A 21,587-nucleotide genomic window follows, 5' to 3' on the forward strand; every position below is an offset into this window, starting at 1 on the left:
TATGCCGCATTTGGGATGTTAACCGCTGGACTTTTGGCCGCGACATTTGTGTGTTTGATTTTCTATGTGTATGAGACGGAAATGTTTTTTTAAAAGAAAGCAAAGCAGTTTGGCATTTTGATTGCCGTATTTGTCTTCCGGGATCTGATATATATGCTACCTGTATCTGTATATGCTTATGACTCTGCATGCATGATTCTGTCTGTTACGCTTCTGTATGCCTGATCTGGATTATGACTCCGTTTGTTACACTTCCGGAAATATGATTCAGACCGTGATTCAGTCTGTTACACTTCGGTACCTCTAACTCTGATTACGATTATGTCAGCCATATTCTGTGCCCCGATCCGTATGGTGATTCTGTCCGCTATATCTCTGCACTTCTGGTTCGGACTATGATTATATTTGTTATATTTCCGCTTTACATACTCAGTACATTTTCTGTGCTGACCCCCTCTTCTTTGGGGGCTGCGTTTCATGCCCGCAGGTACAGACTCAGGTTTTGGTGACCCACCGGCGTAGGATTTCCATTCTGCGGTTCGGAGTGCTCCCTTTGTTCCGGAGCCGACATTTTGGGTACATACTCTACCGATGTTCAGGTTTATGTTTATTCAGGGTACGGCGGGGCCCTGTCCCGCCATATGATTCGGTTGGTCTGTTTAGAGGTCGGTAGACATATATGCGGGCTGGTGCCTATTTCTGTACAGTTGCGTTATTATGATCCCATTCGTTATGGCAGCCTTGTTGGCTTTTGATATGATTTGAGGCAGTGTGGGACATTTGTGCCGTATGCGCTATCTGTATGTGATTCAATTTGGATAAGTGTGTTAGGGTGCCCAACTCGGGCACTAGTCACGGCCTGCGGGGTTGGGTCGTGACACTGAGGCTGCCTGCCTCAAAACTCACCAGAATAACCAGCCGATCTAGCCCTCTTGGGCTGGCCCCGGTCACGATCTCTGTCGGGCTGACGCCTTCTGTGCCGGTCCTCCACCCCCTGTGCATACGCCTGTACTCGAGCAATATCCATCTGTTACACCCCGGAAATTTTCCGTTAGCATGTGCAAAATAGGCTAATAAGGATAAAATATGTGTGTGGCGTCTTGAAGGCAAGTAATAAGGTCCCGTAGATTGGTATCGAGGAGTTGAACAACTTTTACGAAGGTTCCATAAGGATCGGAAATGAAACCAAGTCAAGAAAATAAGCTTCAGTGAACTGGGAGTATACGGTCCATTATACGGACCGTAAAAGTGTTTTACGGTTCATTATACGGACCGTAGAAGTGTCACAGAAGAGGCTGGCTGAAGGGTGAGTTATACGGTGTACTATACGGACCGTATAACGGTTTGACGGTCCGTAAAATGAATCGTCAAAGTGTCACAGAATGAGGTTGAAAGAAGGTCGATTTTACGGTGAAATATACGGACCGTATAATGATTATACGGCCCGTCAAATGGTTACAGAAAGGGGTGATCTTTGGGTCCATTCTACGGCCAGTTATACGGACCGTATAAATTTATACGGACCGTATAACGAACCGTATAATGACATCGGGACTGAAGTTGAATTTTATAAAATATGATCCAAGTCTCATTTCATTCATTTCACCTTCTCACTACACGATTTTTCCTCTCTCTCTAGAACCTTCCACTCTTCCAAACCAAGAACACAAGTAGAAATCTAAGATCAAATTCATCAATTCACCATAACCTAGTGCAAGAACACATCAAAAAGAATTAATTGAGTCAAGAAATTCCTAGAAGGAGGAACTAGGGTTTTGTTTGAGTGAAGCATTTCAACTCAAGGATTGTTCAATCACCATCTAAGGTATGTTTCATGACCTTATTAAGTTATTTAAGTGTTAGAAGCATAGGAAAAGCTTGAATTGTAGAAGGACATAGAAAAATGGGTCTTGAATGGGTGAATAGTGCCACCATTGAGCGATGATGGAATTGAATCATATAAGTTGAAGTGTTAAGGTTACGAATATGCTAGAAATGATGATTTAACCATGAAATAAGTATTAGAGGTGTGAAAACACGATGATAAGCTAGGTAGGAAATTATGGAAAAATTGGAGGAAAATGGTGAAATGTGATGAGTCGATATGAATGATGGTTGTTGGTGGTAATGTTGTGGGTATTATTGTGAATGTTGGGAATTGATATAGACGATGGGAAATGTAGAATAAACAAAGGAAGTGCTGCCCAAGTTTCTTTAGAAATTAGCGACGCGTTCTTATAGTCCACTAACTAACGATAATTAGAATTCCCTTATGAAGGTAACGACGCGATATTGCAGAAGAGCAAGTGAACGGTATTCTAGCTAAGCGACCAAGGTATGTGAGGCTAGTCCCTTTCTTCAAATGGCATGAATCCCATAGCATAAAATCCCCTTCTTTCCATGAGCTAATAGATATGATATGATAATGCTAAAGCGATGATTATGTCCTCATTGTCTAGACTCACCTTATGTACTAATTCCTTCAAGGTGAGGCAGAATGTCAATAATTGCTTCATAATGAAATCGGGGAATCACGACCCTACGTCACCCCGGTAGAGCACAAATGTTCATGAGCTCACGCATGTATTATGATAAGATAAGCATGTTTTAAAAGTATATGATGATAAGTATTTTATGTTAGGCATGTCATGATTACATTTACACCGCGCCTAGTTGGCCGGGCAGACACCGCTTCGGCGGGCGGCTACACGGATACACCATGACCCTCTCGGGCATGGGCAGACACCACTAGTGGGCGGCACGAGATGGTACCCCGGACGCGAGAGGCCTGGACGCGGGCTTATATTATTGGTGATTACACCATCCCGACATGGACGGGCAGCTTGCATGATATGTATACATGATATGATAAAGAGTATGAGTAAGACAACATGCATCATCCTTCCTATGATTTGATTCAGTTTCACATGTTCACTTTGATGTTCATTATGTTGTTATTGTTTCTCTCTTCATTGTTTATGCCTCTCATACTCAGTACAATGTTCGTACTGACGTCCTTTTCTTTGGACGTTGTGTTCATGCCCACAGGTAGACAGGGAGACGAACTAGATCCAGAGCCATAGGGGCAGTCAGCTGTTGAGAGCACTCCATTGTTCGGAGGTGCTTGTGATTTCTTTTTGTGTATACGTACATATATATAGCCATTTTGGGGCATGACGGAGTCTTGTTTTGTCCATTGTATAGTATGGCAGTAGAGGCTCGTAGATGCGCAGTGTGGGTTAGATGGTTCCACAAGATGTTACTATATGTATATACTATTTTGATAGCCGTATGGCAAACGTATGTAAAACAAGTATGTTTCTTGTAAAGTGTGATTTTCATATGTTTCGTCTATAAATTCTGACAGGAGTATTTAATGAGAAATTGAGTATTAAGAAGAGCGGTGCTCAGTGGTTAGCCCCGGGTACCCGTCGCGGCCCCTAGCCGGGTCGTGACAAAAGTGGTATCAGAGCGGTTCAGTCCTAGGAAGTGTCTACGAGCCGTGTCCAGTAGAGTCTTGTTTATGGTGTGTAGCGCGCCACATCAATAAACAGGAGGCTACAGGGCATTTAGGAAAATGACCATCTTTCTTTTCAGAGATCGTGCGATAGAGCCGTGTGTAGGATTTTATTCTCTTCTAAAAGTGTGTTATGATTTCAGAATACCGCCAAAGGGGAAAGCTACAGCTGCCCAGAAGGGCAAAGCTACGACACAGAAATGAGCAGAAAGAGAGCCTCCGGCGAATGTGGAAGAGGGTGAATCCCAAAATGAGGCATTGCCTAATGTAGAAGGGCAAGGAGGAGCCTCGGCTCCGGTTCCTCCACCAGTTGCTTCGGGTCAACAAGTGACCGAGGCCGTACACTTATTGACTCAGTTGGTTGCCGCCCAGGCACAACGACAAAGTGCGGGCCCGAGTGATCATTCAGCTAGTACAAAAGCCCGTGATTTCATGACTCTAAATCCCCCGGATTTCTTTGGGTCTAAGCCGGATGAAGACCCGCAAAACTTTATTGATGATATGTTGAGACCTCCAGTACCGCGGTGCAGTCAGTGCGGTAAATTGCATTCCGGGCAGTGTCGTCAGGGTTCAGATGCATGTTACGCCTGCGGGCAGGTTGGTCACCTTATGAGAGATTGTCCTTCCGTGAGAGGCAGAGCGGGGACTCAGCCCACAGGTTCAGCAGTGGGTTCTTCTTCAGCACGCCCGACAGCACAGACTTCTCAGACTACAGCAGGTAGAGGTAGAGGTAGAGGGGGAGTATCCACTTCAGGTGCTGTTCAGCCCCGCGTATATGCTTTAGCCGGGCAACAGGATCTTGAGTCCTCCCCAAATGTTGTCACAGGTATATTGACTATATTTTCCCGTGACGTGTATGCCTTGATTGATCCAGGCTCTACTTTATCTTATATTACTCCGTATGTTGCTGGTTGCATTGGGGCGAGGCCTGAGTCAATTAAGCCCTTTGAGGTACTTACTCCGGTTGGTGAACCCGTAATAGCAAAACAAGTATACAAAAATTGTGTCGTTGTTATGTGTGACCGCCAGACTAGAGCCGATTTGATTGAGTTAGAAATGGTCGATTTCGATGTAATTATGGGTATGGACTGGTTGGCGTCATGCTATGCTAATGTTGATTGCCGGGCGAAAGTGGTCCGATTCCAATTTCCGGGAGAACCCGTACTTGCATGGAAAGGTAACACTGCATCCCCAAAGGGTAGGTTTATTTCCTACCTTAAGGCGAGGAAGATGATAGCAAAGGGTTACATTTCTCATCTAGTTCGAGTTCATGATATCGAGGCAGAGCCGCCAACTTTTCAAACAGTTCCGGTGGTAAACGAATTTTCAGACGTATTCCCAGATGAACTCCCAGGTCTTCCTCCAGAAAGGGAGATTGATTTCGCGATCGATGTATTACCTGACACCGAGCCTATTTCTATTCCTCCGTACCGAATGGCACCAGCAGAGTTGAAGGAATTAAAGGTACAGTTGAAGGATCTACTCGAGAAAGGGTTTATAAGGCCTAGTTCATCGCCATAGGGAGCACCAGTCTTGTTCGTAAAGAAGAAAGATGGATCTCTGCGAATGTGTATCAACTACAGGCAATTGAATAAGGTGACAGTAAAGAATAGATACCCTCTTCCCAGAATTGATGATTTGTTTGATCAATTGCAATGCGCTAAATGGTTCTCCAAGATAGATTTGCGATCGGGTTATCATCAGGTGAGAATCAGGGAAGCAGATATCCCCAAGACTGCCTTCAGGACGAGATATGGCCATTATGAGTTCCGAGTAATGTCGTTCGGGTTAACGAATGCCCCGGCAGTGTTCATGAACTTGATGAATAATGTGTTCAGACCCTTTTTGGATCTCTTCATGATAGTATTCATCGATGACATCTTGGTATATTCTCGCACAGAATTAGAACATGCAGATCATTTAAGGATTATCCTTGGCGTTCTCCGAGCCCGAGAATTATATGCAAAGTTCTCAAAGTGCGAGTTTTGGCTTAAATCTGTGGCATTTTTAGGCCATATTATTTCAGGTGATGGCATCAGAGTCGACACTCAGAAAATTGAGGTTGTGAAGACTTGGCTAAGGCCTACGACACCGACAGAAGTCCGTAGTTTCCTGGGTTTGGCAGGATACTATAGGAGATTCGTAGAGGGGTTTTCCTCCATTTCAGCTCCCTTGACGAAGTTAACTCAAAAGTCGGAAAAATTTCAATGGAACGACGCTTGTGAGCGCAGTTTCCAAGAATTGAAAGGCAGGTTGACTTCCGCCCCAGTGTTAACACTTTCCGAAGGACCAGATGGCTATGTGGTATATTGTGATGCTTCCGACATGGGATTAGGGTGTGTACTAATGCAGCATAGCAAGGTTATTGCATATGCCTCGAGACAACTGCGTAAACATGAACAGAATTACCCAACTCATGATCTTGAATTGGCTGCAGTTATTCATGCTTTGAAAATATGGAGGCATTACTTGTATGGAGTGCACGTCGATATATATATATACAGATCACAAGAGTCTCCAACACATCTTTAAGCAGAAGGATTTGAATCTGCGACAGAGACGGTGGTTAGAATTGTTGAAGGACTATGATGTAAATATCCTGTACCACCCCGGAAAAGCAAATGTGGTAGCCGACGCGCATAGCCGTCGATCGATGGGTAGTTTATGTGGAATTCCCTCAGAAAAGGAAGAAATGGTCCGTGAGCTTTATCGATTAGCCAAACTTGGAGTGCGTGCAATTGATTCGAGTAAAGCAAGTATCAGCATTATTGACCCAACAGTTTCATCTTTAAATGCAGAAGTGAAGGAACGGCAATATGAAGATTCTCAACTAAGCCGTTACCGAGACCTATCTTGTGAGAAGGAAAAGTCTCCATTTGAAGTTTCCATGGATGGAGTTCTACGATATCAAGGCAGGCTATGTGTGCCGAATGTGGCAAATTTGCGCCAACGGATCTTAAAGGAAGCACATCATTCCCGGTATTCTATCCATCCAGGTGCAACTAAGATGTATCATGACCTCAAACTAATATACTGGTGGGATGGCATGAAGAGGGATGCAGCAGAATTTGTAGCGCAATGGCCAAATTGCCAGCAGGTAAAAGCAGAACATCAGAAGCCAGGAGGGTTGTTACAAGCCATGGAAATCCCTATGTGGAAATGGGAAACCATCAATATGGATTTTGTTGTAGGATTACCCCGTTCACAAGGGAAGTATGATTCTATATGGGTGATCGTGGACAGGCTCACGAAATAAGCTCATTTCCTCCCAGTCAGAACTACGTACTCGGCGGAAGATTATGCCTGGTTATATCTGAAGGAAATTGTGCGACTCCATGGGATTCCTTTAGCCATTATTACGGACAGAGGGGCACCGTTCACAGCCAAGTTTTGGAAGTCGTTTCAAGAGGGCCTAGGTACCCAAGTCAAATTTAGTACGGTATTTCACCCACAGACCGACGGGCAGGCCGAGCGTACTATTCAGACCCTGGAAGATATGCTACGAGCATGTGTGCTGGATTATGGTGGTAGTTGGGATGAGCATCTACCCCTCATTGAGTTTGCTTACAACAATAGCTACCATTCCGGTATTCAAATGGCTCCATATGAAGCTTTGTACGGAAGAAAATGCAGATCTCCAGTTGGCTGGTTTGAAATAGGAGAATCACAATTAATAGGTCCCGACTTGATTCAACAAGCGGTCGAAAAAGTCAAGATTATTCGGGATCGATTGCTAACAGCCCAATGTCGCCAAAAGTCTTATGCAGACAATCGCCGACGAGACCTTGAATTTCAAATTGGTGATTGGGTGTTTTTGAAAGTGTCGCCAATGAAGGGAGTGATGAGATTTGGCAAGAAGGGGAAACTAAGTCCCAGGTATATCGGACCCTATGAAATCGTTCGTAAAGTAGGTCAAGTAGCTTATGAATTGAAATTGCCTTCGGAGATTGAATCAGTTCATCCAGTATTTCATGTTTCGATGCTCCGCAAGTGAATTGGGGACCCCACAAGGATTGTTCCGGTAGAAGATGTGCAAGTGACAGAAAAGCTAACATACGAAGAGGTACCTGTTGCTATTCTAGACAGACAAGTGAGAAGGCTTCGGAACAAAGAGGTAGCATCAGTCAAAGTTCTGTGGCGGAACAATAATCGAGAAGAAATGACTTGGTAAGCGGAAGAAAAGATAAAGTCCAAGTACCCCCAATTGTTTCAAACCCCAGAAGAGACTAGACATGAAGCGACGACGAATTGAGGTATGTACGCTTTATTTCTATGATTTTGGTCGTGTGTGACCATAGATGTATTGATATTGTAATATAGCCATGTGGGGAAATGATATTATAGGTTGCTGTGACAGGTTAGTAGTGCCAGATTACAGAGGAAACTCTGGCGAAATTTCTGTAGAATCTCGAGTGTTTAACATTCGAGGACGAATGTTCCAAAAAGGGGGGAAGAATGTTACACCCCGGAAATTTTCCGTTAGCATGTGCAAAATAGGCTAATAAGGATAAAATATGTGTGTGGCGTTTCGAAGGCAAGTAATAAGGTCCCGTAGATTGGTATCGAGGAGTTGAACAACTTTTACGAAGGTTCCATAAGGATCGGAAATGAAACCAAGTCAAGAAAATAAGCTTCAGTGAACTGGGAGTATACGGTCCATTATACGGACCGTAAAAGTGTTTTACGGTTCATTATACGGACCGTAGAAGTGTCACAGAAGAGGCTGGCTGAAGGGTGAGTTATACGGTGTACTATACGGACCGTATAACGGTTTGACGGTCCGTAAAATGAATCGTCAAAGTGTCACAGAATGAGGTTGAAAGAAGGTCGATTTTACGGTGAAATATACGGACCGTATAATGATTATACGGCCCGTCAAATGGTTACAGAAAGGGGTGATCTCTGGGTCCATTCTACGGCCAGTTATACGGACCGTATAAATTTATACGGACCGTATAACGAACCGTATAATGACATCGGGACTGAAGTTGAATTTTATAAAATATGATCCAAGTCTCATTTCATTCATTTCACCTTCTCACTACACGATTTTTCCTCTCTCTCTAGAACCTTCCACTCTTCCAAACCAAGAACACAAGTAGAAATCTAAGATCAAATTCATCAATTCACCATAACCTAGTACAAGAACACGTCAAAAGGGATTAATTGAGTCAAGAAATTACTAGAAGGAGGAACTAGGGTTTTGTTTGAGTGAAGCATTTCAAATCAAGGGTTGTTCAATCACCATCTAAGGTATGTTTCATGACCTTATTAAGTTATTTAAGTGTTAGAAGCATAGGAAAAGCTTGAATTGTAGAAGGACATAGAAAAATGGGTCTTGAATGGGTGAATAGTGCCACCATTGAGCGATGAAGGAATTGAATCATATAAGTTGAAGTGTTAAGGTTACGAATATGCTAGAAATGATGATTTAACCATGAAATAAGTATTAGAGGTGTGAAAACACGATGATAAGCTAGGTAGGAAATTATGGAAAAATTGGAGGAAAATGGTGAAATGTGATGAGTCGATATGAATGATGGTTGTTGGTGGTAATGTTGTGGGTATTATTGTGAATGTTGGGAATTGATATAGACGATGGGAAATGTAGAATAAACAAAGGAAGTGCTGCCCAAGTTTCTTTAGAAATTAGCGACGCGTTCTTATAGTCCACTAACTAACGATAATTAGAATTCCCTTATGAAGGTAACGACGCGATATTGCAGAAGAGCAAGTGAACGGTATTCTAGCTAAGCGACCAAGGTATGGGAGGCTAGTCCCTTTCTTCAAATGGCATGAATCCCATAGCATAAAATCCCCTTCTTTCCATGAGCTAATAGATATGATATGATAATGCTAAAGCGATGATTATGTCCTCATTGTCTACACTCACCTTATGTACTAATTCCTTCAAGGTGCGGCAGAATGTCAATAATTGCTCCATAATGAAATCGGGGAATCACGACCCTACGTCACCCCGGTAGAGCACAAATGTTCATGAGCTCACGCATGTATTATGATAAGATAAGCATGTTTTAAAAGTATATGATGATAAGTATTTTATGTTAGGCATGTCATAATTACATTTACACCGCGCCTAGTTGGCCGGGCAGACACCGCTTCGGCGGGCGGCTACACGGATACACCATGACCCTCTCGGGCATGGGCAGACACCACTAGTGGGCGGCACGAGATGGTACCCCGGACGCGAGAGGCCTGGACGCGGGCTTATATTATTGGTGATTACACCATCCCGACATGGACGGGCAGCTTGCATGATATGTATACATGATATGATAAAGAGTATGAGTAAGACAGCATGCATCATCCTTCCTATGATTTGATTCAGTTTCACATGTTCACTTTGATGTTCATTATGTTGTTATTGTTTCTCTCTTCATTATTTATGCCTCTCATACTCAGTACAATGTTCGTACTGACGTCCTTTTCTTTGGACGTTGTGTTCATGCCCACAGGTAGACAGGGAGACGAACTAGATCCAGAGCCATAGGGGCAGTCAGCTGTTGAGAGCACTCCATTGTTCGGAGGAGCTTGTGATTTCTTTTTGTGTATAACGTACATATATATATATATATAGCCATTTTGGGGCATGACGGAGTCTTGTTTCGTCCATTGTATAGTATGTCAATAGAGGCTCGTAGGTGCGCAGTGTGGGTTAGATGGTTCCACAAGATGTTACTATATGTATATACTATTTTGATAGTCGTATGGCAAACGTATGTAAAACAAGTATGTTTCTTGTAAAGTATGATTTTCATATGTTTCGTCTATAAATTCTGACAGGAGTATTTAATGAGAAATTGAGTATTAAGAAGAGCGGTGCTCGGTGGTTAGCCCCGGGTAGCCGTCGCGGCCCCTAGCCGGGTCGTGACACCATCCCTGGCTGGGAGGCCATTACCATACAGCTATCAACCAAATAACGATCCAACCCCACCACATATCGATGCATCCTATCGGTCATATCAACTACAATAGTGGGTGCATATCTAGCCAACGAATCGAACTCAAGACTATAATCCCGAACACTCCTGCCATTTTTCCTCAGACGTAAGAATCTATCAACTCTCGCTCGCCGCATCTCTGGAGGCAAAAAGTGGCCAAAGAAGGCCTCTACAAACTCGTCCCACACTACTGGAGGAGCATCCGTGCCCCTAGATGGCTCCCACGACTCATACCAGTTGACAGCTATATCCCGCAGTCGATACGACGCTAACTCAACCGACTCAGTCTCAGAAGCCTTAATTGTCCTTAGCGTACACTGCATCTGTCGAACGAACTCCTGTGGGTCATCCTCGGGCTTTGACCCGAAAAACTTTGGAGGATTGCAGCTTAGAAAGTCACGGGCTCTCAGACTGTCATGTTTATCTATCTGATCAACCCCTAGTCCTTGCCTGCGAGCCTGTCCTGCCACTAACCTAGTCAATAACTGAACTGCATCCCTCATAGCTCTATCCTCCGCCCCTGGCTGACGAGTTGGAGGCTCAGGTGTTGGGAACTCGGGAGCTGGCGGTGGAGCCGCCCCCTGACCTAGAGTTGTCGATGTTCTGGGTTCCTCTGGAAGTGACAATGTGGCAGAACTCGCGGACTAGAGCACAACCTCAGGTATAAACTGGGCACGAGCCTTGGTAACTCTTTGTGTCTGGCTAGTATTCCCTGCTATCGCTTTGCCCTTCTGGGCAGCTGTCGCTTTCTTCGGAGGCATACCTGTAAACATAATAGTCTGTTAGAAAGGGAATTTCCTGATAATATAGCTCTATCGCACGATCTAAGATAAGAAGTAAAGATGACATCCTAAATGTCTTGTAGCTTTCTGTTTATAGATGTGGTGCACAACACATCGATAAACAAGACTCTACTAGACACAGTCTGTAGACACTCCGAGGATGAACCGCTCTGATACCACTTTTGTCACGACCCAACCCCGTAGGCCGTGACTGGTTCCCGAATTGGACACCTGTATACACACCTGTTAGCTATATATTCAGTCCACAACAATATAATATGGAACTTATAACGACCAAAACATAGTCTAGGAACTGTCGCATAAATGTACATATATGTACAACAACCTGTCTCCTGGGGAGTCACAACTATCAACAGATAACACAGTGCATAAGCCGACAAGGCTGTCATAACATGTGGGAACGTCCCAACTACATATATAAACGCAAGCCGACAAGGCTGCTACCACAACATGACAATATCTGCAAGCCGGCAAGGCTGCCACAACGATAGAACACACATACTGATCATACACACAACTGTTCACATCTGGATACAACCCACATACATGTCTACAGACCTCTAAGAAGTTCAACAGTGAAATATGACGGGACAGGGCCCCGTCGTACCCTTAGACAACATATACATATATTTAGATCAAAAGGATCTATACCAAAATCTGGGCTCCGGAACAACGTAGCTCTCCAAGATAGCAGAAGGGAAGTCCTAAGCTGGCGGCTCACCAAAGCGAGTATCTGTACCTGCGGGCATGAAACGCAGCCCCCGAGGAAAGAGGGTCAGTACGGAATATGTACTGAGCATGTAAAGCGTGAAAAGCAGTAATAGAATCATAATTGAGGTAAGGAGTACAGAAAACAAGTACAATGTTCAGATTACCAACACTTGCCTTTGAAACATAAGCATGCTTGTCACTATCATCTCTCATATACATATATACCGTACCCGGCCCTTTAGTGAGGAACTCGGTGAAATAAGTCATCATATGCCCTCCTGGCCGCCATAACATGTCATCATATCATCATATCATCATATCGTCATGTCATCATATCATCATATCATCATATCATCGTATATATATATACCGTACCCGGCCCTCTAGTGAGGGACTCGGTGAACAATGCAATGAAACCGTGCACGATAACATACTCGGCCCGGGACTCGGTGAAAGATATATTTAGGCATGCACGAGCAGAGTAGTGAGAAACCAAATGCAATTTTAAACATTATCAAAGACTCAATGGAATAATCAAAACGAACTATCATTTGCAATTTCAAATAATAATCATATCAAGTACCTTCGGATGTCCCTGTGGATTTTATCGAAATGGAACTTTGAAATCATATGTACATATCAAAATAATAATAATTCAAATTCTGCGAATCAAGAACATTAGCCATCCTAGTGGCTCTAAGAATAGGAACTTCTTTGGAATCATATACATATCGTCTATTCGTTTTGTAAGGGTCATGCAAAAAAAAGAAAGAAGTGTTAACTTTACATACTTTTAGCGCTTATTCGCCACACAATACGTATGTGCTGCCCAATAATACCTCAACCTATATTAAGACGCCAACAACTACGGTTAAGCTACGGGGAGATTCAAAACGTATTCTAACGTTAGTAACTCCTTTCTAGATGTTTAGACGACGTTTTCCTTATATCCAAACCAACTACATACAACCAATCCAACATCAATAATCATACGTTCAATACCAACCCGGACAGCCCACGCAACATTCCAAACAACCCACATTCACAACATTCAATAACGATTCACATACGGCTACTACATTCTCAAGTTATTCCTAATAGTCCGTAGCCTTAACGTTTTCATGTAACAACTTTATAACAGCCCAAACAATATAAATACAATGTATATTCTTAACTATCATTAATCTTCCAAGCGTAACAAGATCAACAACAATGTATCAAAACAGCCCGTACCTTACAACACTCAATAATAGTGTACATGCGATTATGACACATCCAATTTATTCTTGTTATTCTATAGTCGTAATATTTTGTCAAAACGATTCTATAACAGCCCAATCAACATACAATACAATGCATAATCTCAATTATCATCAATCTCCCAAGCTCAATAAGAACAACAACGACACATCCAAAACAGTCCCTAACCGATCAGCATAAAGGTGCCCGAAATTCTTGCAAACGTTTACGAACATACCAAGCAAACCACATATGATTCTTACACATTATTTCATGTCTTCTTTTCATATAACTTCAGTAAAATATGACCAGCAGTCACACGACAACTATATCATCAAATTCGTACGCAAATAAGCTACATTGTCATCACTATAACCTTACAACAACCCACAAACAATTCTAGTTCCAACTCTAACCATTAAATACCTTCATTTCCATCATAAAATTCATGACAACAACCATCAGAATTGTCACACCCTAATCTCCCTAGGGTGTGATGGGCACCCGACCCCACATCCGGAGCCGAGCGAACCCACAGACTTTTAGTACAGACATAATCTGTTCGGACTCTGAAACTAAATAAAAGTAAAATACATAGTAAGCTTTCAAAATCTTTCTTTTATCGATGCTTTTGAATTAGACAAAATCTGTAATCATATAGAGTTTAACACATAATACAGACTGACATATCGGCTGATGGAGCCGCTTACAAAACTGACATACTATACCCACGACTCTGTCTGCAAAGTCTCTAACGTTAATCAGACATCACAGCAAATATACTCTGACTCGGTAGCACCCCAGGAACAAGTGGAGCCTGCCAACTCTGCTGGAACATCTTCTGTAATAGCTTCAACTCATCTGGGTGTACCTGCGCGGTATGAAACGCAGCCCCCGAAGAGAGGGGGTCAGTACGGAATATGTACTGAGTATGTAAGACATGAAATACAGAAAACAGAACCATCATCGAAATAAAACAGAATAAGAGTGAGTGCATTATCCAGAATATCAGAATGGTCGTTTCCCAGACACAGATCGTATATGCCGAAGTCGTATGTCAGAAGAAGTACAGAAGGTACAAAAAGCCAAAATAATTACTTTCCAAACACAAATCATGTATGCCAAAGTCATATATCATATGTATGCACATAACAGATCCCGGCCCTCTAGTAAGGGACGCGGTGAATAGAGCCATCATATGCCAAATCATATTTTCAGATATGAAAATAACAAATCCCGGCCCTCTATTGCGGGACGCGGTGACAGAATCATATGCCATCCTGGCCGCCGCCCCATATCATCATAAACATACATATAACAGAACCCGGCCAGCAAGTGAGAGGGACGCGGTGAATAATGCAGAGAAGTACGCACGAGAACATATCCTAGCCAGGGCTCAATGAAATCCAAACTGAGGCTTGCACGAACAGATTAGTGCGAAACCATATGCACACAAATCAAGACCCGATAGATACGTACACTTACCGACATCGGACGGCTCAGAAACAAGTTTCTGGTCAATCCGACTTCGTATGGGAAAGTTATGGATGTTTGAAGTACAGAACATTCTATAAGCGTTTCAAAGCAAATCCGAGATCTTTTTCGAAAGTTAGGGACATTATAACTTACAGAATTCTTTCAGAAACAAAACTCTTTATACTCGTCTCATTCTTCAATCGTATAACAAACTCGATCATATCAGACATACTTATATTAGAAATGAATCAGAATCATAGACAGACTCGGAAACATATTAAATAGAACTTCAGAAATCATAGAGGCCTACCAAAAAGAGTGAATACGAATCATAAACAAACTCGGAATCACATAATAGAGCAATCCCCAAGATGCATATCATACCTTATTGGGCTCTTAAGACATGCCAAAGAAAGAAAAGGTAAGCCTTACATACCTGTTCCACGACCAACTAGCTACGCTTATTTGTCCGAACTTGCTAATCTACATTCAAGAAAATTGACACAATCATTAAACTCGTTATCATATACTTGCCTCAGCTTCTCAAACAAATTTACTTATAAGCTACCGAAATTTTGGCAGCATCTCCCCTGCAAATACACCATCCCCGAGAATCTAACTCGGCCAAAAATACAACAACAAATCCGAGAATTTAACTCGGCCAAAATGTCAATAACGACAATACCAACAATCATATTTCCAACTTCAGCAATTGTTTCAAAATACATTTTAACATGATTCCAAAACACTTTAAACAATTCCCACAATATTCAAACAACCCAATTATCGTACTACTTTACCCGAAACCTTCCAAGTTCAACAAGAACAATAACAAACAACATATTTTCTTCTTCAAATTCAATTACAACAACCTAACTTACAATCTCCCAAATACATGTCTCCCTTCCGAATTCATGAATTATTTTCACAACTTACACATTAGCAACATCATTTATACAATTATAAGAAACCATACTAATATGACATTAGTCACTACCACGGTCCACATACAATTCCCACTCCATTCCAAACCATTAAATTCTCTTTTTACATCATAGAATCTTCCATAACAACAATTAGAATACTAAGTAAAATTAGTTCATAATGGTTACACAACACTACCCGAAATCTCACAACACCACCAAAGACAACAACACATTCTTTTCTTCCAAATTCATGAACTCCATCAACAATCTACATTAACAACTTCATCCATACAAACATAAGAATTCATTCTAGTGTCACATTAGCTTCCATAACAATACCACAACGATTACAACTTCATTTCAAGCCATTAAATCCTCACTTTTGTTATGGAATTCACAACAACAACAATCAAGTTACTAAATAAAACAATTCATCTTTCTACACAAATCATCTCATTCGGCCACCACTTGCAACACACTAAATTCATGGTTTTCATTCATTTCTTCACTGTACCACATATACAAACCATCCACAACATATAAAAGGGGATGAAATCTTACCTTTTCCCTTAACTCCACAACTTGACTTGAGTTGTTCCTTGTAAGAATGAGTTGTTTTCTTGCTTCAACAACTATCCCATGTTAAAGAGGACCTTCAACTTGGTTGGCATACTAGAAAAAATATTTTTTTGGGGATCAAAATTGAAGGCTCAATTTTCCTTGGTCTTGGCCGAATATGGCCTCTTATTTTTCTCCTCTCCACTTTTCTTGAATGTTCTTAAGTTGAAAAAGAAAATTGTGATGACTTAGTCATCTTTTAAACATCCATGTGGGCTAAGCCCACCCATGTTTGGCCGGCCACTTTGGCCCATAATTTCAAGCCCAAATCTCTTTTTTTTTTCATTCTAAGCCCACTTTATTTCATGACAATTTGTAATTCATGAAAATTATTTTCCTAATTCCAAATTTTCCCTTGGCCTTCTTCCATGTTTTTATGAGCCGTCTTGTGAAATTCCCTTTTTACCCCTAACCTTTCTTAACATTTCCACATCAAGATTTTTCTTAAGTAACTTATGTGCCAAACGAAAAAAAAATATAGGCTTGCTCTTAACCTCCCGCAATCATCTTAAATTGTTCGAATGTACAAGATGCGGGATATAACAAGAATACCAAGTAAAATCAGTTCACTATCTTCCACACAAACAGTCCACTACACGACCATAATTCAACAAAGCAACAACATGTTCATATCAACACAACTTCACCTTTAACCTTCCAATTCTTTTCATTCTTTTTACCATGCAATCTATGATAGCAACAACCATAATTACTAAATAAAATCAGTCTATTATTCCACACCAAACAGCCCCCTACGGCTTCTACAAGGCCTCAACATCAACACACACACAATTTCATGCATGCAATTCACATTTACACATGCACAACATATCCAAATCACCTCTAAAACAGCCCCTACGGCTTCAACCATATTTCAACACCAACATTCATAATTTCAAACATACAATGTACATTTACATATTCACAACCCATCCAAATTTGTCCTAAAACAGTCCCTACGGCTCAACAACATTCCAAATTTTATGCATGCAATTCATGTTCACCAAGTTACAACCATACTTCGACATCAACACATATGATTCCATGGCTACTATCATGCTCCAACATCAACACACATAATTTCATGCATTCAACTTATATTTACACACCTAACACACGTTTTACACCACCTTCAACACATGCCAAAGAAAGTTAAACCTTACCTTGACAATTTGACTTCTCAACTTGGCTAGAACTTGTGTCTTGAATTTAATTATTGTTCTTGCTATCTAGGATCAATCTCACATTGTTATACACCCTCCAAAGGGTTGAAATGCTTGAAGAAAATAATTTTTATGAATCAACTTGGAGAGCCATGTTCTGGCCATGAGCTTCAAGAGCATGCATGGCATGTTTATGGTTTCTTCTTCACTTGAAACATAATGGTGAATGTGTAGAACACTTTAGGGGTTTAATGGTGAGAAAGAAATGGAAGAGTTGGCCGTGTTTGGTGGTGGAACAGCCATGGATGGCCGTGGCACTCTCTCTCCCTTCACTTGGTGAAGATGAGAACCTCTATCTCTAAGTTCACTTGGTGGGATTTGGAAATGAGTTGTGGCATGCAACTTTGGTCAACAAAGTAGACCATTTTGCTGCCCAAGATGGTCTTGAACGTTTCCCCCACTAAAGTATGGCAAAAGTCTGATTTGGTTATGTAGAAGTGGGGCCCACACGGCCACTAGTGTATAATTAGTGAATATTTAAGTCTTAATCCCCAATTAATAATCCAATCATGGTTAATTAATCCCTAATCTCCATTAATATGTTTACACTAAGTAGAATTTATAAACAAATTTATGTTCTAATAAAAATTGAAAATTTACGGATTTCTATTCCGTGTCCGGGAAGGGTTCCATCTTTAACTCACGTCGATTCCTTCACGAATAACTCGACGTATAAAAATACGGGGTCTAACATAGAGGGAGTGGACCCCATGGTCCAAAAGGAAAAAGGGTGTAGTTGAGCTCTTATTTTATTTCACCTTCAGTAGACTAATTGCATAAATAATGGTGCTGTAGCAAATTCTTATACAGCAATGTTTGGAGACCTCTCACTTTGAATTAAGTACCTTGATTTTTAACCAACTTGAGCAGCAACGTGATTACCCATTACGAGAAACAAAAAGTCGAGCAGCATCGTTATTTTACGGGTTTCACTAATTGCTTCGATCTTGTTATTCCATTTTGTCGTGTTGTTGACTCCGGGCTTTCTTCGTAATGAAGTATGGTGGAAGAAGATTAAATCTTGACATATAAGGTAAGAAATCCTCTCTCCTAGATGCATTTGAGTTATCTGAGTTGTATCTACATTGCTAGATGAAAGAATTACGAAAACTATATCGGAAATCGGATAAATTGTTATTGTTATCATGTGGGCTGTTTGGTTGTTGTTATGAATTGTTTTATGGACTGGAATATCATGGGATTGGCTGTAGTTGTTGTTGTTATGTTTGTTGTTATACTATGTATATATGGAAATAAAGAAGTGTATACAAGCATCGGTATAGGAATTTATATTGGGTTGTTTTGGAAGTGATTTAAGAATGGCTTTGATTCTATTTGGGCATGTATTTGTTGTTATTGATATTAGTATTGGGATTGATATTTTGTCTAAATTGGAATCACGAGGATTATTAAGTTTTTAAGGAAGATGCTACCCGAATATCGTTAGATTTCTAAGTAATTAAGGATTGGTTTGAAAGAGTATCCTAATTTGATTATTGGCATATTTGGTATTGTTTGTAGATTGGCGAAGCCCGAGACCTAAGTTATGGTTAACTTGAGAAGCGATAAGGTATGTTAAGGCTATTCCCTTTTCTTTCTTTGGCATGGTCTATATGGAACAAACTGACGACGAACGTATAAACTCCAAAGAAGCTTCTACTCTTAAATACTAGAACGGCTAATGTTCTTGATTTCCAGAAGCTATTTCATTATGTCCTGATACGTGTCTATGATCCCTGAAGTCCTATTTTCATATTATAATCCATAGTGACATTCGAGGGTATTATGCTTCCAGGTTATTCAAAGAGTTTCAGAAATAATCTTATGAGTCTCACTTGCATTTATTTGCTTCTATATATATGTAAAGCTATCCTTTCTTTCTTTTCGGCATGAATTACATAAACGAGCGAACGGTGAACATACATGACTCCAATGAATTCTAGTTCTCAGCGATACTGACATGACAGTTGTCTTTGATTCTCAGGTGCCGGTCATTCTAATCATTCTATTAAGTCTCAGATGTTGATATAGTTTGCATATGGTTGCTCATGATATTCTACTCGTGCATACTGTTAATATATCATTCACCAAGTCCCGGGCCGGGTATGTATTCGTGCATAGTTTCATTGCATTGTTCACTGAGTCCCTCACTAGAGGGCCGGGTACGGTATATAGATGATTATTTCACCGAGTCCCTTATTAAAGGGCCGGGTACGGTATATATATGATTATTTCACCGAGTCCCTTATGAAAGGGCCGGGTACGGTATATATATGATTATTTCACCGAATCCCTTATTAAAGGGCCGGGTACGGTATATATTTGCATTTCTAGTCATTGCCTTTGGGGCTACTTACATGGTTATTCTCTGCCTTCGGGGCTATTCATATTACAGGTGGTTTCTCATACTTTCATTATGGCTTATATCTCATTGTTTAGATTACTGATGCCTTACATACTCGGTACATTGTTCGTACTGACGTCCCTTTCCTGGGAGCGCTGTGTTCATGCCACATAATCCCAAATTGTTTTGCAGGTAAAAGTATTTAGCTAGGATGATTGGCTATCGGCTGGGATTGGAAAACTCCATTTTATTCCTGGACCAGTGCCGAGTCATTATGGTTTTCATATGTGTGTCTGGGCATGTCGGGGCCATATCCTGACTCATATGGTTCAGGTGTTTACTCTTAGAGACTTTGCAGACAGTGTCCTGTGGTTAGTATGTTGAGATGTCATGTGTTGAGTAAAGCGACCATGTAAGCCGATATGTCAGCTTGAGTTAATCGGTTTTTGATTAATTGAGTATCGTTCGCAAATTTCCATGGTTTGACTGAAAGTACGTTATTATATTTCCAGAATTTTTCTATTTGTCCAGTTTCATTATATGAATGCTAGAGGGTTCGCTCAGCTCTAAGTAAGAGTTGGGTGCCCATCATGCCCTATCGGAATTGGGGTGTGACATACGCCTCATATAAATGTGTCATGAAAATGAGTATGAATATGATGCAATGTAATATCAACAACCAATTCAATCCAAACAGTACCACACATGGCACACAAGTAATATCAATAATAAGGCTACACAATAAGCCATAATGGAATCACAATTCTCATATCGATATCCAATCAAGGAAAGTACCACCATATCACAGTCATGATATATCACTAATTACCAATATCTGATGCCTCAATGTTTCAATAAGCCAATAAGTAAATAGAACAAGATAAGTCAACAATGCAACGGGGTGGCTAGCCCCCAAATCATTCAACAAGGCCCAACCTATGGCAATATCCAACCCAACTTCATACCTAAAGTTTTACATGCATTCTCCGATAATATAATCTAAACATACCCTTGGCTAATCGAAGTCTCATCATAAGGTAAACCGTAACCTATCTGAAAAATCGAATAGCAAATCTCCAATAGTCAAACCTTAGTCTTGCCCTTCCTTTGAGCCTCGTGATAATGGATGTCTAATCATATCCGAAATATGAAATTAGAATAAAAAAGAAACATCATTCAACCCTTATTGCTATTCAAGATCCAAATCCCAACCTATGGAATGGGATTTATGAACTAGAAAGATGAAATTAGGAATCCATAGGTCTCAACATGAAATTAGAATTCTACGTGATCAACTCCCATCAACTATAAGATAGATGTCACACCCTAATATCCCTAGGGTGTGATGGGCACCTGACCCCATATCCGGAGCCGACCGAACCCATAGATTCTTATTATACACGTAATTTCTTTGGACTCTGAAGATCAGATAAAAGTAAAGCACATATTAAGCTTTCAAAATCTTTCTTTTATCGTTCTCAAAATCAAACAAAATCTGTAATTATATAAAATTTATTACATAACACAGAATGACATATCGGCTGATGGAGCCGCTTACAGGCTGACAACCAATACCCACGATGCTGTCTGCAAAGTCTCTAACATACATCCAGAAATCATAACATACAAACTCTGACTCGGCAACACTCCGGAAGCAAGTGGAGCTTGCCATCTCCGCTGGAACATCTTCTATAAAACTGCACAACATCTGGGTGTACCTGCGTGGCATGAAACGCAGCCCCCGAAGAAGAGGGGTCAGAACGGAATA

This window comes from Lycium barbarum, chromosome 2, assembly GCF_019175385.1.
Source record: "Lycium barbarum isolate Lr01 chromosome 2, ASM1917538v2, whole genome shotgun sequence".
NCBI classification, from domain to species: Eukaryota; Viridiplantae; Streptophyta; class Magnoliopsida; order Solanales; family Solanaceae; genus Lycium; species Lycium barbarum.